Source organism: Citrus sinensis, chromosome 5, assembly GCF_022201045.2.
Source record: "Citrus sinensis cultivar Valencia sweet orange chromosome 5, DVS_A1.0, whole genome shotgun sequence".
Taxonomy (NCBI): domain Eukaryota; kingdom Viridiplantae; phylum Streptophyta; class Magnoliopsida; order Sapindales; family Rutaceae; genus Citrus; species Citrus sinensis.
The window spans coordinates 7898597-7913776 of record NC_068560.1 but is presented as its reverse complement, the minus strand read 5'-3'; the positions used below and the strand labels follow the sequence as shown (position 1 = coordinate 7913776).

The window sequence follows — 15180 nt, the reverse complement described above, 5'->3', positions numbered from 1 at the left end:
GGAATGAGACAACAGACACTGTTGAGAGGAGTATTGAACAACTTTAGCTTGAATATTTGAAATAGAACAAGACTGCAAATCATCTGAGCAATGTGACACCATAGACATAGGAACAAAACATGACTTTTTATTTACAGTTGAAAATAAGGCTTGATGAATTTTACTTCCAGGCTCAAGTTTCAACTTATACAAACCCTTCATAGCTACACCCTCTAACAAAACTGTCCTCTTCTTCTTGTCCTTAAGAAAGCAAGTATTGCCACAAAATTCAATGATCAAGGAGTTATCAGAAGTTAGCTTAGAAATGCTTAAAAGATTTTTGGTGATGTGTGGCACAAATAAAAGATTTTTTAGCAACAATCTATGACTTCCAACTGCTAAATGAGTACTTCCTATATGAGAAATAGTAAGGCCATGTCCATTACCAATTAAAAGCTTTTCATCACCTTCATAAGGTTCACTGATGCTGAGATTATTGAGATCATTGGTTAGGTGGTGAGTTGCTCCACTATCCAGGTACCAGCCATCATCCATTACTGCTTCTGGTGTTGCCATATAAGCTGACATATTTCTTTGACTGTAGCCTTGATTGAAACCTTGATTGTAATTGCTTTGATGTGGATACCTTGTGACTGGAATAAAATCCTTGTTGAACTTATCCTTGCAGGTAGCCACAGTGTGTCCTATGATGAAACACACTTGGCATCTAGGTTGATATGGCTGTGAAAATTGACCAGGCACATGACCAGGCATTTGAGTTCTCCCACCTTGATTCCAAGATCTTCTTCCATGCATGTTATTATTTCTTCTTCCACCTTTCCTTCCTCGATAGAAATTTCCACCTTGATTGCCTCTAAAATTTCCTTGCATCATGTATCCAAAATTTTCAGATTTTAATACATCTTGATTGAAACCAGATCTTGAGTTGTATGTCCCAAAAACTTTCTTATTATTGTTCCATTTTTGAACAAAATTTACAGCAAACACCAGATTTGCATCCATAGTTTCAGCTAATGCTTGTTGTTCTAACATTCCCTCATGTGTCATTAACATAGAGAGCGATTATGATAAATCGAGATGTAATCGTCTTCCTGTGATCAAAACTGCTACAGGATTGAATTCTGAACCAATTCCTCCTAACACACTCATCATAAAGTCATAGTCACTCATTGGTGCTCCTGCTGCTGCCATGCTATCTGCTATGCCTTTCATTTTGTGAAAATAGTCATAAACACTCAAATCGTTCTTCTTTGTCAACATCATTTGATTCTTCAGTTGTAATGCTCTGGTTTTATTCTGTGAACCAGAAAGTTTTTCCAGAGCTTTCCAAACTTCAAAGGAAGTTTTGCATCCGAGAACACTCTCAGTCATGGAAGAGAGTAGCCAACCTAGCAACTGCTGATCAGTTCGCTTCCACATCACAAATTCAGAGTTCGGAATCCTCTGATCTGTGTATGGTGCTGTGATTGAACCATCAATATATCCTTCTAATCCATTTCCCTGAATGGATGCCATTACTTGCATTTTCCAGATTAAATAATTTGATTTGTCGAGCTTAATTGGTGTAGGAAAGGTATAGGAAACAGTTGTGGTTTGATTTAAGCTTGACGATGCCATCTAGCTCTAATACCAACTTAGAATCCACAAATCTTAAGCATACAATCTGTTTGGCTAGCAGGAAAGTGACGAAGGAAGAGAGAAAATAAACTAAATCAGAGAATCTTATTAATCTCGAATTAACTAATTACATGCAAGCTTACATCAACTTATATTGCTAATTAACAGTATTAACAACCTCTATAACAGCTGTCAAATAACTACTGGTTAAGCTAAGCTAAACAATAACAATCTAACTAATTTGTCCAGCTCAGCTATCCAGCTCATCAATCCTAGTCAAGTGAATCTCAGCCATTGATCTGCTGCTGTTGATTAAGCATCTCAATAATGAGTCTTGAGCCATGTGACCGTTCGACTTCCAAGCATCCATGCATAATTCAAACGTACCCAGCATACTTGTTGCTAGGCTTTGGAATCCTTGACGACCTCCGCGGCGTATCATATTCCCTTTTTGGGTCTCTTTCTTGTACGAATTACAAGTTACGTTTGCTCGAGTCGTTGGCGATTTTCACAGAGTTTACAGTAGTAACGGATCGCATGATAACAGGATTTGTTTGTTGCGGGAGCCGATACAACGTCAGGTACACTGTAATGGGCAATGGCGGAACTACTCTGTAGTCCCGAGGATTTATCGAAAGCCCGATTAGAGATGGAACAAACAATTGGCAAAGGTAACCCAATTGAGGAATCAGACATCAATCGATTACCTTATCTACAAGCAGCAGTCAAAGAAACATTTAGGTTGCACCCAACAGTTTTCCTTATTACTTCCTCGTAAAGCCTCAATAGATGTAGAAATTGCTGGCTTCACAGTGCCTAAGGGTGCTCAAGTTTTAGTCAATGTGTGGGCTATTGGTGGAGATGAAAGCACATGGGACAACCCTCACTCGTTTATGCCTGAGAGATTCTTGAGGATAGATCTTAATTTCAAAGGCCAGAATTTTGAGCTAATCCTCTTCGGAGCTGGGCGGCGAACATGCCCTGGTTTACCGTTGGCTATCAGGATGTTACATTTAATGTTGGGTTCTCTTATTAGATCTTTCGATTGGAAGCTCGAAGATGGGGTTAGACTAGAAAACATGGACATGGAAGAGAAATTTGACCTCACCTTGCAAAAGGCTCGACCCCTTCGGGTCGTCCCAGTTGCCATTTAGTCCCATGATTTGTCTTGTGCGCGGTGGAGTGATTTTACATGGTTAGCCAATGCATTTTATCATGAAATAATTTCTTTTGTGCACTTTGTTGTTTATGAAATAATAGGGAAAAGGACATTCAACCCCCCAACGTTTAGGAAAAGGGACAAAAAACCCCTCAACGTTTCAAAAAGGATTTATAACCCCCTTTCCGTTAACAAACACCATTTGTTTTAATAGTAAATTTATTTTTAATTTTTAATTACTATTATACCCTTATAATAAATTAATTAATATATTAATTTGAGATATATCACAATTAATAATTTTTTAAAACTAAAAATTGAGATAAAATTAAATTTTTGCCCAAATGATTTGCTATAAATTATACCTTTCTAATGATCAAACCTTTCATATGTGATTATTACTAATAAAACGAAATTTGATTAAACCCTTTTTCTTTGAGGAATCAAAACCATTACACTATATTGACTTGACGGCGACACTTATAGTGAGAGATAAAAAAATAATTGTATCTCAATTTTAATCTTTTAAAAAATTATTAATTGTGATATATCTCAAATTAATATATTAATTTATTTATTATAAGGGTATAATAGTAATTAAAAATTAAAAATAAATTTACTATTAAAACAAACGGTGTTTGTTAACAGAAAGGGGGTTATAAGTCCTTTTTAAAACGTTGATGGGTTTTTTATCCCTTTTCCTAAACGTTGGGGGGTTGAATGTCCTTTTCCCTGAAATAATATTTGGATGTTATAGCCATTAAATGCACTTTTTTCTTGGTAATCAACGTTTTTATTTAAATCTTCCCCTCATTATGTTATAAAAACCATGGAATTTGTCAACTTGTTGATTTGTAGCGCGGTTGGATTTACCTTCAAAGGCACTGCGGAAGATAGAGTTTCTTTTCATTATCTTCTTCTTTTCAATCTCTGAAATCAAGTAGTGAATTACCCATTATTCAGCCTTAGGGCCAGTTTGGGATTGCGGAGGCTGATGAAATAAGTTGCTTGTGCTGTGCAGCTGAAATAAGCTGTTGATTAAAAAAGTAGCTTGGTGTTTGGTAAATTGTGCTGTTGCGTTTGCTGTGAATTTGAAAAGTAAAGTACATGCGTTTGGTAAATCTTATTACGAAAGTGCTCTTGTATTACATAATGACCAAAATGAACATACATTTTAATTTTTTATTTTATGTTTAATAAATTGTTTAGACATATATTTTTTTCTTAAATATGTAAAATTAATTAAAAATCTCAATTAAGAAAAATCTGAAGAACTTCATAATCTATTATATAAAATATATGATAAAAATTTATACTTTTACGTAATCTAAATCAAATAAAAAGTAATATGTATTACATTCACAATAATTTTTTTGCAATAAAATTGTGGCAGTGATATAATATCTAATGATTTATATATTAGGGTTTATGAATAAGTACGATATAATTGTCTTTTTATCAAAATACTAAGGTTGTAATAGGTATTTTAAAAAGACATAGCAGCTTATTGAATAAGCTGTTTATGAAAAGCAACCCTCTACTTGCTTTTAAAAGCTGCTGACGAAATGAAGAAAATTATGAAATAAGTTGCTTTTACAAAATTTACCAAACACTATTTTTATAAAAAATTATAAAATAAGCAGTTTATTGAATTTCAACCTCAATCCCAAACGGGTCTTAGTGCCTGTTTGGTATGGCTTATTTAAGAGCCATAAGTGCTTATTTAATCGTATAAGCACTTTTTAATTTTTTTTATGGTGTTTGGTTATTTTTTTAATAGAGTTTTTTTAGCTTAAATAAGCTAATTTACCTCTACTAGTAAAAGCCCAAAATTTGAGCTTTTGGGAGTAGAGGCTATAGAGCTTTTCTAAAAATATATAATATAAAAAATATCACACAGTTTAATAGTTCAAAAGTGCTTTTTTTATTGACAACCAAATACCCAATGACTTTTTGTCCAAAAGCTCTATTGGTATAAGCTCTACTACTATAAACTCTACTGTTATAAGCTCTATTTAATAAGCTGTACCAAACGGAGCCTTAGCCTTAGTCTTCTATTCATAGCCATTCTTAAGTGGTATGACATTTCTAGATCTAATCTCGCCCGTCCGTTCTAGTGAGATCAATTTGTTCCCTCTATACAACTTATGTATCTCTTTAAGTGAGTTACGTGGTTTCTGGAGTCATTCAATGTTCATCACATATTTTATTAGTGAGATGCATGGTTTTCATTTAATTTTATTCTGAACGTTCTTCTCTCCGACTTCTTCTAGAATTAGTCACTCTTTTTTTAAGACAAGTACTGCGATGTAGACCTTCGAAATAAGGCACTACACCATGTCACCATCCCCTCAACTGATTTTTTTAGTTAATTAATGTAATATTGCTTTCTAGCCATCGCTCTACTTGTTAGTTTCCAGTACATCAACCCCTCCCAACTCCCCCAAACTGACCTAGGGTTTTCGGCGGTCATGGCAGTGGCAGTTTTCTTTTGATTTTAAAATTTTGGTAACCCGCCAACGGCTTTCTTCTCTCTTACTTTTATGACTCTTTTTTTAAGTTTTATTTTTTCTCTTCTTATCTTCAAATTCATTAATTGTTCGATGTGTCTGGATTTTGGCTTCTGGGATGCAAATTACTGTACTACAATAGTATATAGTATACAATCGTCTGTTGTTTTAGATTTCAGAATTCCGTTATTTAACTCAATCAAAGTAGTCAAGAGCAACGGTACCCCAGAGGGATTACTTATTTTTATCAATAGTAGTTATTAGAGAGGAGAAATTTTAGAATATATCGGATGTACTATATCAGTAATATAATATTAGAGAGGAGGAATTTTAGAATAAATCATATGTACTATATCAGTAATATAATAAACAAATGATGGTATGCCATGTGTTCATTTATTTTTAAAGTTCAATTATTTTTAAAAATTAACATGCAAGTTATAGTTATATTAAATTTAATTATACATATTATATATACAATAATTGGTTGTATTGACTTAGATATACCGTAGACGTTCTCATTAGAGAGAGGCTTTATCATTTCTTACCTTTTTTTTTTTAGGGTTTCTATTTTCTCAATTTTCAGATGACCTTTCTATGTATGACAATTAGTTGAACATGTTCATTTTTTTTTTTTATATGAGTCGTGTAATGTTTTCATTCTAAATAAATATAAAAATATAAAAAATATTTTTTTCTTGTTCAATTTAAATACTGTTGTAGAAATTACGTTTTTTTTTGGGTCAATTCTCAAATACTTGTAAAAATCACATAATTTTGTTAAAAGAAAAGTAACATCAATGTTTATTAAGTTTACTTCAAAGACATGATAAGAAAAAATGGTCTCATGGCAGAGATCAAAAAGATTTTGTGAATTTTTCTAGCTCCTTCAATTTCAATCCTTCTTTGGGAGATTTTGGTTCGTCCAAGATCTTCACCTCAGAACTCCCAACAATCACTCTTCAGCTCCCCATCCTGCTACTCGTTGTACATGATCAGGTTTCAATATGCCAAACCCAACCGCCACAGCATTAGTTGTTGACTCTTAGATAAGTGTTTGAACCGGTCATAACAGACATACGGGCTCCAATAACTCCAACTAAGCTTAATTAATCAAATTAAATGGAAGAACGGCCTCAAGTTCAACAAGTTTAGACTTCGAAACGGAATGCCGTGGTACCACGTGAGAAAATAATGACTCTAGCACCCACAAATATATTAAAAAGCAATCAATTCCCTCAGGCTTAGTTACTGCAACACATATATAGATATTAATAAGTGATGATTTGGAATTTGAAAATTTAAGAGTAATGTTAATGTGAAAAATCATTAATGTTCATTTAATACCCACAAGCTCTTGTTGGGTCGGTTGTATTATTTCCGGAGCTGGTTTCGTTTTAAGTTTCACCTGTCTCACAAATGCAACACTTGTCAAAACATTAACAAGTAACGATTTAGGATTGGAAATTTTTTGAGTAATGTTACTGTGAAAAATCATAATTATTATCTAATATCCACAAGCTGTTAATGCGTGATTTGTATTAAATGCAACAATGAAAACAACACTTATTCAGGCTCAAAAAATACAACACTTGTTCAGACATTAATAATTAATGATTTAGAATCGCAAAATCCAAGAGTAATATTAACGTGGAAAATAATTAATTAACACAATCCTTTTAATTAATACTCACGAGCTGTTGTTGTATGAAATGCAACAGTCAATTCCCTGTAAAATTGCAGCAGTTGTTTAGACATTAATAAGTGATGATTGGAATTCAATAGTGAAACTCATTAATATTCATTTAACACCCACAAGCTGTTGTTGGGTCGATGGTATTAATTCCAAAGCTGCTATGATTTTAAGTTTCACCTGTCTCACCGCTCTTAATATGTAAACAAGATAATGAAGAAGCTCTTAATATGTAAACAAGATGTTATCCCAGCAGTCGTATTTAGGTAATATTTTAGTTGTGAACTCTTTAATTTCCTAAACAAGTGACGGGCTCTATAAGTCCAACTTAAGCTTACACGATAAAGGATAAATTAAAGTCTCATATTAAAGTTAAAGGAAATGTTAATGGAAAAAAAGAAAATATATAATCTAATACAGTGTATTTTATCATGTAACGTATTAGAATATATATTTTCTTTACCTTTTAATTTATCCATAACTTTAATATAGTTAAGAATCTCTATTTGAAAAGTTTTTTACGTATGTGTGTGTCTATATATATATATGTACATACATATTCTCTTGTATGGATGTTTGCAATTTTTAAAATACGAATATCCGCACTAAAAAAAGACTATCTTTATATATATCTGCTCGTGTGCGTGTGCGTGTGTTGACTCAGATCTTTTGACCATCTTTGATCATTAAAGTTGCTTCAAAATAAACATAATTTAACTATTTTCCCTTTATGAAATAAAATAGCAAAATTATCTCAAGAAATATGTACTATTGGATTTAACAATTTAGGGTGCATTTTTTTATTTTTTTTAATTGATGCTTTTACAATTGTTTTGGAGAAAGAAAATTGTGTTTTTCATGTGATACTTTTAATAATCAAAATGTGTTTGACAGTTTGTTTTAAAAACTTTTGATAGCTTGTTTTAAAAACTTTTGATAGCTTGTTTTAAAAACAATATATAAAAATGATAACAATGAAAACGTGTTTTATTTTTGTATGAAAAATAAGGGAGAATGAGAGAAGGTAAAGAATTATTTAATATTTTTTAATAGTTGCATTAATTTTTGTGTGAATTATTATAATTCAGTGTTATTATTTTATTTAAAAGGATCTTTTTATTCTAAACGTTAAATTATAGAATAAAATACAAAATTAAATAGTAAAAAATAGCATAATGTAATATATATATTTTTTAAATTTTTTAGTTAGAATATCATGATTAATTGTATTTTTTATAACCAATCATATATATATGTAAGTTATTTATTTTAAAGAACAGTTCATTTTGTGTGTTTTAAAATAATATTGCATTTTAGTTATGCAAATAAATTATATTTATAACCGAATGATATTTGACAGAATATAAAATTCATTTTTAATTTTTTTTATATTTGTTAATATTAGCTGGAAGGTTGTAATTTTTTTGTTGATATACTTTCAAAAATATTTGAAAAATTGTTATATTTTTTATTTTAAAATAAAATATAAAAAATTAAAATGGTTGATTCGGCTGCAAGATATCAAACAAATATTCTATTTATATATCATTATCTAATATACATAATAAATTTTCTTGTTGGACCTATACATTCATTGCACTAGCAAAAGTTGTTAAAAAGTCATACCGCGGAAACCTTTAACATGGAATGAAAGTTTAAAGAACGAAAATGAGCCGGCAAGCAAGTTTTATGTATTTTCTTTTTCAAAGAACAAAAGACAGCAAGCGAAAAGATGATACCAAATATATAGGTATTTAGCTTTATTATTTATAATCTAATGTTTCAATACCTTCACATGTAAATAATATAATTTATCTTCTGATAAATTATCTCATGAGCATCATCTCATAAAAATATTTTGTTAGTTTAATTAGAAATTAATAATTTTATTAAAATTAATAATTATATCAATAAAATAATCCATTCATCATTAAAAATTTTTTTAGTAAAATTAAAAAAAAAATACTGAAGCTAAATAAATTTTTTAAGGGTAAACTAGTAAAAATTAAACTTTTGCTAACGTAACGTTAGTGGTCAGACATAGAAGTCCTGAAACAATAGCTGGATGCAGTTTGCCTCTCTTGAAACATAGAAGCTGGTGATCAGTTTGGTGAACTTGGAGCACACATGAGAGGAGGATGATTTGTTAGAAACAGGACTGACAACTTGTATGTTGAAGGACCAACTGTTATAACCATCATCGTGGATGAATCTGTTTTCTGCTATGTTCTTAGACAATTACAAGACAGTTAACATTATTAGCTTGGTTGGGCTTCACGCCAAAGGCTACCAACTTCCCTATTGAGCATGTAAGCAGTGTATTAAATTATGCCATCTTACGGCGCTTATTTGGAACTCAAAAAAAAAAAAAAAAAAAAAAAGAAGAGGTTAGTGGTCAGACATAACAAAAACCAGTAAAAAAAAGAAGACAAAATTTAATTGAATGGTTGATAAATTTCTTTTTTATTTCAATTTCTTAAAAATAATGCGACTTCTAGTAATTTTGTAGAGATTGGGTGAGAATACAAAAATTATTAGGTGAAAAAATCATCACCCTTTCTCCATTGTTTTCTTAAGGCATGGGGTTCTATACTTCAGCCTCCGAGTGCATAGTTATTTGCTAGAATTAAGTTACTTTTATTAACTTCTTTTAAAAAGGCACGAGGGGAAAAAGTCAAAACCGAGTCTACGTCAGGATTCGAATTCTGATAATCAATAAAAATATTACTTAAAAACTACTCAACAGGTCTTTTAGGACAACTAAAATTAATTTCTGTGGAGAACCTTGATGATTAAGAATACAATAATCTTGTGTGCAATTACCCACACATAATTAATCGTACATTGGTTACTATGAGAAGCATAATGAATATATTTATCTAGAAATAGGTTTAATTGAGAGAATATACACACACTTATATTTGTCTACAAATAGGTTTAATTGAGAGAAAATATATATACTCAGGCCTGGCAATGGTCGTGTTCGGTGATTTGTGTCATGTTAAATTATATATTCTTAAACCCATCCGTTAAATTATTTGGATAAAATATATAAGCACAAATCTATTATTGTGTCAACTGAACTAATACATTTAACCCACTCTTTTTGGTAAATTTAAAATAATTATTTGAAATAGTTGTAATATATTTTTAGTTTAAAATACATAACAATTGACAAAATATCCTTTTTGAAAATATAATACCGAACGAAAGAAAATCTTAAGATTCTACATGTTTAGCATAATCTATTAATATAGTAAAAAATTATCAATAATTTAGTTCTAGTAACCAATATCAGTAATTACAATCACAGAAAAAAAATTTTGTTTCCTAAAAGATCGTACAATGAATCAATGATGAGTCCAATTTTTTTTCAATAAATACATACGGATTTGAGGGTCTGATAACTATTTATGATTAGTCAATATAAAGTCATTTTTTCATATATATTTACTTTTTCATTAAAAATTAATAATTTAATATATCAAATTTGTTAAATAATTTAATATTAAGTGTCAATGGTTTGCGCTGGTGAAATGAGAAAATAATAATGACTGAGCTTCCGCTTGATTTCTGCAAATTCTCCTCTTGTGCAGCCCTCAATCTCTCTCTTGAATCATGTTTTTCTTTTGTTTCTTTATGGTTTTTTTGTTTGGGTAACGGCTCTCTCTTTTCCTTATGATGTGTGCTTCTTTTCTAGTTGAAAATTAGGGTAAACGGAAGCCTATGTCGCGTTTCTTCCAGATTAGAAAACTGCAGATCACAATATTCTACAAAATTTTCTCAGTCTTTATTCTAGGATTGCTACAACAATGGCAATGGTTGCTACAGCAACGACTACAGCAACTGTACTGTTCTAGATTTGTTTTAATTCTTCTATAGCCAAGTTCTTTTCCATCTTTTGCAAGCCTATTACAATAGCATTCCTTTATTGAAATTTGAGCTTCCGATCACCTACAATTATGCATATGATTTAAGCACACAATTTATTCTAAATCAAACAAAATTTATGAAGAATAAACTAAAATAGTTATTCATGCAAAATAAAACTAAAATGCAATAAAAATATGTTATTTAATCTCACAGTAATCTTGATTTAAGTTTAAAACTGCCATGATAACTCTCATTTCATAGAGTTATCACACCCCCAAACTTAAACCATTACTTGTCCTCAAGTAATGACAACAACACTAACACTTCAATCACACAATCATGCAGCAAATAATTTAGCTCTGTCATCAAATTTCAAGGATTCTTTCACCCTCAGATCACACTCTTAATTATACAAAATTGTTATAGCAGTTCAAGTTTTAGACTTAAGCCTCATTCTGTCCAAAGTGTGTGTGTGCCACTTTGATCTAATTCCAGAGGTGCTACAACATTACACAGACATTGCATATAATTCAAAGGTAGAACACAAATATATTCACATATGGGGGAGCAGAATTCACAAATAAACTCAAATTATGCTTCAACAAAAATAATTTTTTTGTTTTTTTTTTCAGTTAAATCTTTCAATGCAACATTGAGCTTTCATGTGAATACCTATCACTTGTGATGACGATACCCAATTACCCACTCAAAGTACATGTCAGAGTTGCTACAGCAACACATCCAGGATGCTATATCTAGGTCTTACCTTTGGACGCCTTTAACTCAAGGTTGAACATGGGGCTTATGGACAGACCAGGTTACTCAGTATCCTAGGCATCGAACCCCTTTATTTTTCATTCCTTCATCACCATTTTTTTTGCTTTTTTTATTATATATAATTGCTACAGCACTGCTCATAACTCTTGTTGCCTTTAGACTCAAGTCTGCATATGGGGTGTGCATACTCAACCCTGGTTACTCCAACTTAAACCATTGGAGCATAATTTATTTCACAACAGGCACAGTTCAACAAAAATTTTACCCCAAACTTGAGATATTTTCTACTCTTTTTTTGGTTTTCCTAGCTCTGCTACAGCATTCTCATAAAACTCAACCAAAGTTTAAGTGTCAGGACAGAATTTCAACCTTCATCTATAACTATCCTTATTTAGCATTCTCATAAATACTGAATAACACTCAATTTATCTTCATTAGGTTTTCAAATCTATACACAAATACTAGATAGCAGAACTTCACACAACACACAACACAAGCATAAACACATGCACTCATAAACACAACCCTCTCAAACTTGACAAATATTGTGTCCTCACAAGCACACAAAATAAAACAACACAAACCACACATGCATACAATAAATAAAAAACCTGCAGAATGAATCAGAAAATTAAAACTAAATGAAAGAGAAGTTTTTCATAAAGAAGTAAAAAAAAACTTGCGGGTAAGGGGTACTCCCCTGTTGCTGGAAGCACTGCTGTAGTATAGGCTGTAAAGGGTCACTTCTTCTTTGATCCACTTCTCAAACACTCCTTATCATAAAATCTTATCAATCCATTACTGCTGCAAAAGTAAGAAATGCCTCTATTATTTGAGAATCTTTTGTTATATGTCATGCTGTAAGTGATGTTGCAGCAATTCCTTCTTGCTCTTTTTTGCCCACATTTTTTTTTTATTTTTTTTGTGTTTTTTTTACTTGCTGCAATTTGACACAAAGACCTAAAAAATTAGATGCACACTAAAAATAACAAAAAGACAAATTAAATAATTTAAAAGCTAAATTCAATGCCTTAAAAACTTGAAATAACTTCCCTTATTGGGTTGCCTCCCAATTAGTGCTTGATTTTGAGTCTTTCAGCCTGACCATTCTTGATTTCTCATGTTGGATCCCTCATCCAATAGCCTTCCGCTATCACCCCAATACATCCACCAAACTCTTCTCTTGATCTGTTTAAGAGGTCTAAAGATGCAATATGTTTGTCATTTCTCACAGGTTGCTTATCTCCTGACCATGCTATGTTGACTGCTCCATGATCTTCATCATCAAGCTCTTCAAATGTTACAACATTGATTTCTTCTTTATTGCAGCAACTCTGTAATCTCTCTACTATAACAAAGTCCATAACACTGATAAAATTGCAATATTCAATCTCATCGGGACTCTTTATGGCATCCAACACATTGAATGTAACTTGCTGATCATTCACTCGCATAGTCAACTCTCTTTTCTGTACGCCAATTAGAGTCTTCTCGTGGCTAAGAAAGGTCTCCCTAAAGTGACAGGCACTTCTTTGTCTGCCTCAAAGTCTAGCATAATGAAATCCACCAGAAAAATAAATTTATCCACCTTCACCAACACATCTTCAATCTTCCCTTCTAAATAGACATGAGATATGTCAGCAAGTTGTAAAGCCACTGTTGGTGGTCTACATTCACCAACTCCCAATTGCTTAAACACTAATAAAGGCATGAGATTAATGCTAGCCCCTAGATCACAAAGTGCTTTACCACTGTATTTAGTGCCTATGGAGTAATGGATTGTAAAGCTTCCTGGATCCTTCATTTTCTACGGTATCTTAGTCTGAAGCATTCAGCTGCACTCTTATGTTAGAGCAACTGTTTCAAGTTCTCTAAGTCTTATTTTCTTTGTCAAAATTTCATACAATTTGGCATTTGTTTTAAAGTTTCCACAAAAGGGATATTAATATGTAGTTGTTTCAGCACTCCCAAGATTTTGCTGAATTACTTGTCTTATTTTTGCTTATGAAACCTTTGAGGAAAGGGTTGTGGATGTCTAAGCTATTGTGTTGTAGCAGGTTGTGCAGACTGCTTTACTTTTGCTCTACTCGGGTCTGTTGTTGTTGGTGCTGTAGCTTCATCGCCATCAGGTGTTGGATCATAACTTTCTGCAGATGTTGTAGTAGAACTGTGTTGATTTGCATTTTGAAAAGTGGAAGACTGTGACTCCTCCTCTACTTGAGTGTCTTCTAGGCCTTTGTTGGACTTAATTCTTCTTTTTGGTACACCAACTGAACTATCAATATCCTTCCCAGATCTCAAGTTAATCACTTTACAGTGCTCTTTCCCTTCTCTTCTTGGGTCCTCTGTGTTGCTCAGTAAATTACCCTGAGGTCTATTGCTTACTATTGTAGCAAGCTGTCCAATTTGATTTTCTAGGTTTTTCAAAGATGCATCATGACTTTGGACAATTGTTTCATTCTTCACAATATAATCTTTAATTAAAGCTTCAAGGGAGCTGAGTTGATCATTGTTGATGCTTCTTTACTCTTGATTTTGTTGATAAAATCCAGGTGGTTGAGCAGGTCTGTTCTGTCTACTGGGTGGTGCTGCAGCAATCTGGTTCCGATAACTCCATGAAAAATTTGGGTGTTATCTCTATCTAGGGTTGTAAGTATTTAAATATGGATTGTCCTGGTTCTGTCTATTGAAGCTGCCCACATAATTGACTGAAATTGGATTTCTAGGACAATTATCAAATAAGTGTCCCTCTCCACAATAAACACAAGAGACCTCAGCAATGTGGTTGACAGTTGCTAGAGCAGTAGTCATAGCCTTCACCATATGTGTTAATGAGGTTACTTGGGCTGATAATGTTGTCAAAGCATTTATATTATGAACCCCTGCTGTTCCTCTTGTTGCAGCTTGTCTGGTTGATGGCCACTGATAGTTATTGTTGGCTATCCTCTCCAAAATTTCATAAGCCTCATTGTAAGACTTAGATAACAAGGCCCCATTTGCTGAAGCGTCCACCATCAATCTAGTGCTTGGGTTGAGACCATTATAGAAAGTTTCCAACTGTATGCAGCAAGGAATACGATGATGAGGACATCTTTTGAGTAACTCTTTAAATCTTTCCCATGCATTATACAAGCTCTCATCTTCAAGTTGATGGAAATATGTGATCTCGTTCTTCAATTTTGCACTCTTGGTTGGTGGGAAGTATTTCATCAAAAATTTATCAGCCAAGTCATTCCATGTGGTGATAGAGAATTCAACCATGCTCTTGCTCGATCTCTCAAAGAAAATGGGAAAAGTCTGAGTCTCAATACTTCCTGCGATGCTCCAACAATCTTGAAAGCATCACTCACTTCCAAAAATAGCTTAAGATATAGATGAGGATCTTCATATGGCAGTCCATTGAATTGCCCTACTGTTTGCAGCATCTGAAACATCACTGGCTTGAGCTCAAAATTGTCAGCTTGAACGTTAGGTTTAATTATTCCCGGATGTATGGCTTAAGGAGTCAACACTGCATAGTTTCGAATGGCTCTATCTCTATCGTTCGCCAT

General features: G+C 32.5%; 1 non-coding gene and 1 pseudogene across 1 annotated transcript; both read left to right on the top strand.

Moving 5' to 3' along the window:
* The first annotated feature begins 1944 nt into the window (after positions 1-1944).
* LOC127902219 (geraniol 8-hydroxylase-like) lies at positions 1945-2771 on the top strand (annotated as a pseudogene).
* Positions 2772-14702: 11931 nt separating this feature from the next.
* On the top strand, positions 14703-14809 carry LOC112496348 (small nucleolar RNA R71). The gene has a single exon (XR_003062886.2). It is a non-coding gene; the product is annotated as a small nucleolar RNA R71 (small nucleolar RNA).
* The last annotated feature ends 371 nt before the right edge of the window (positions 14810-15180 follow it).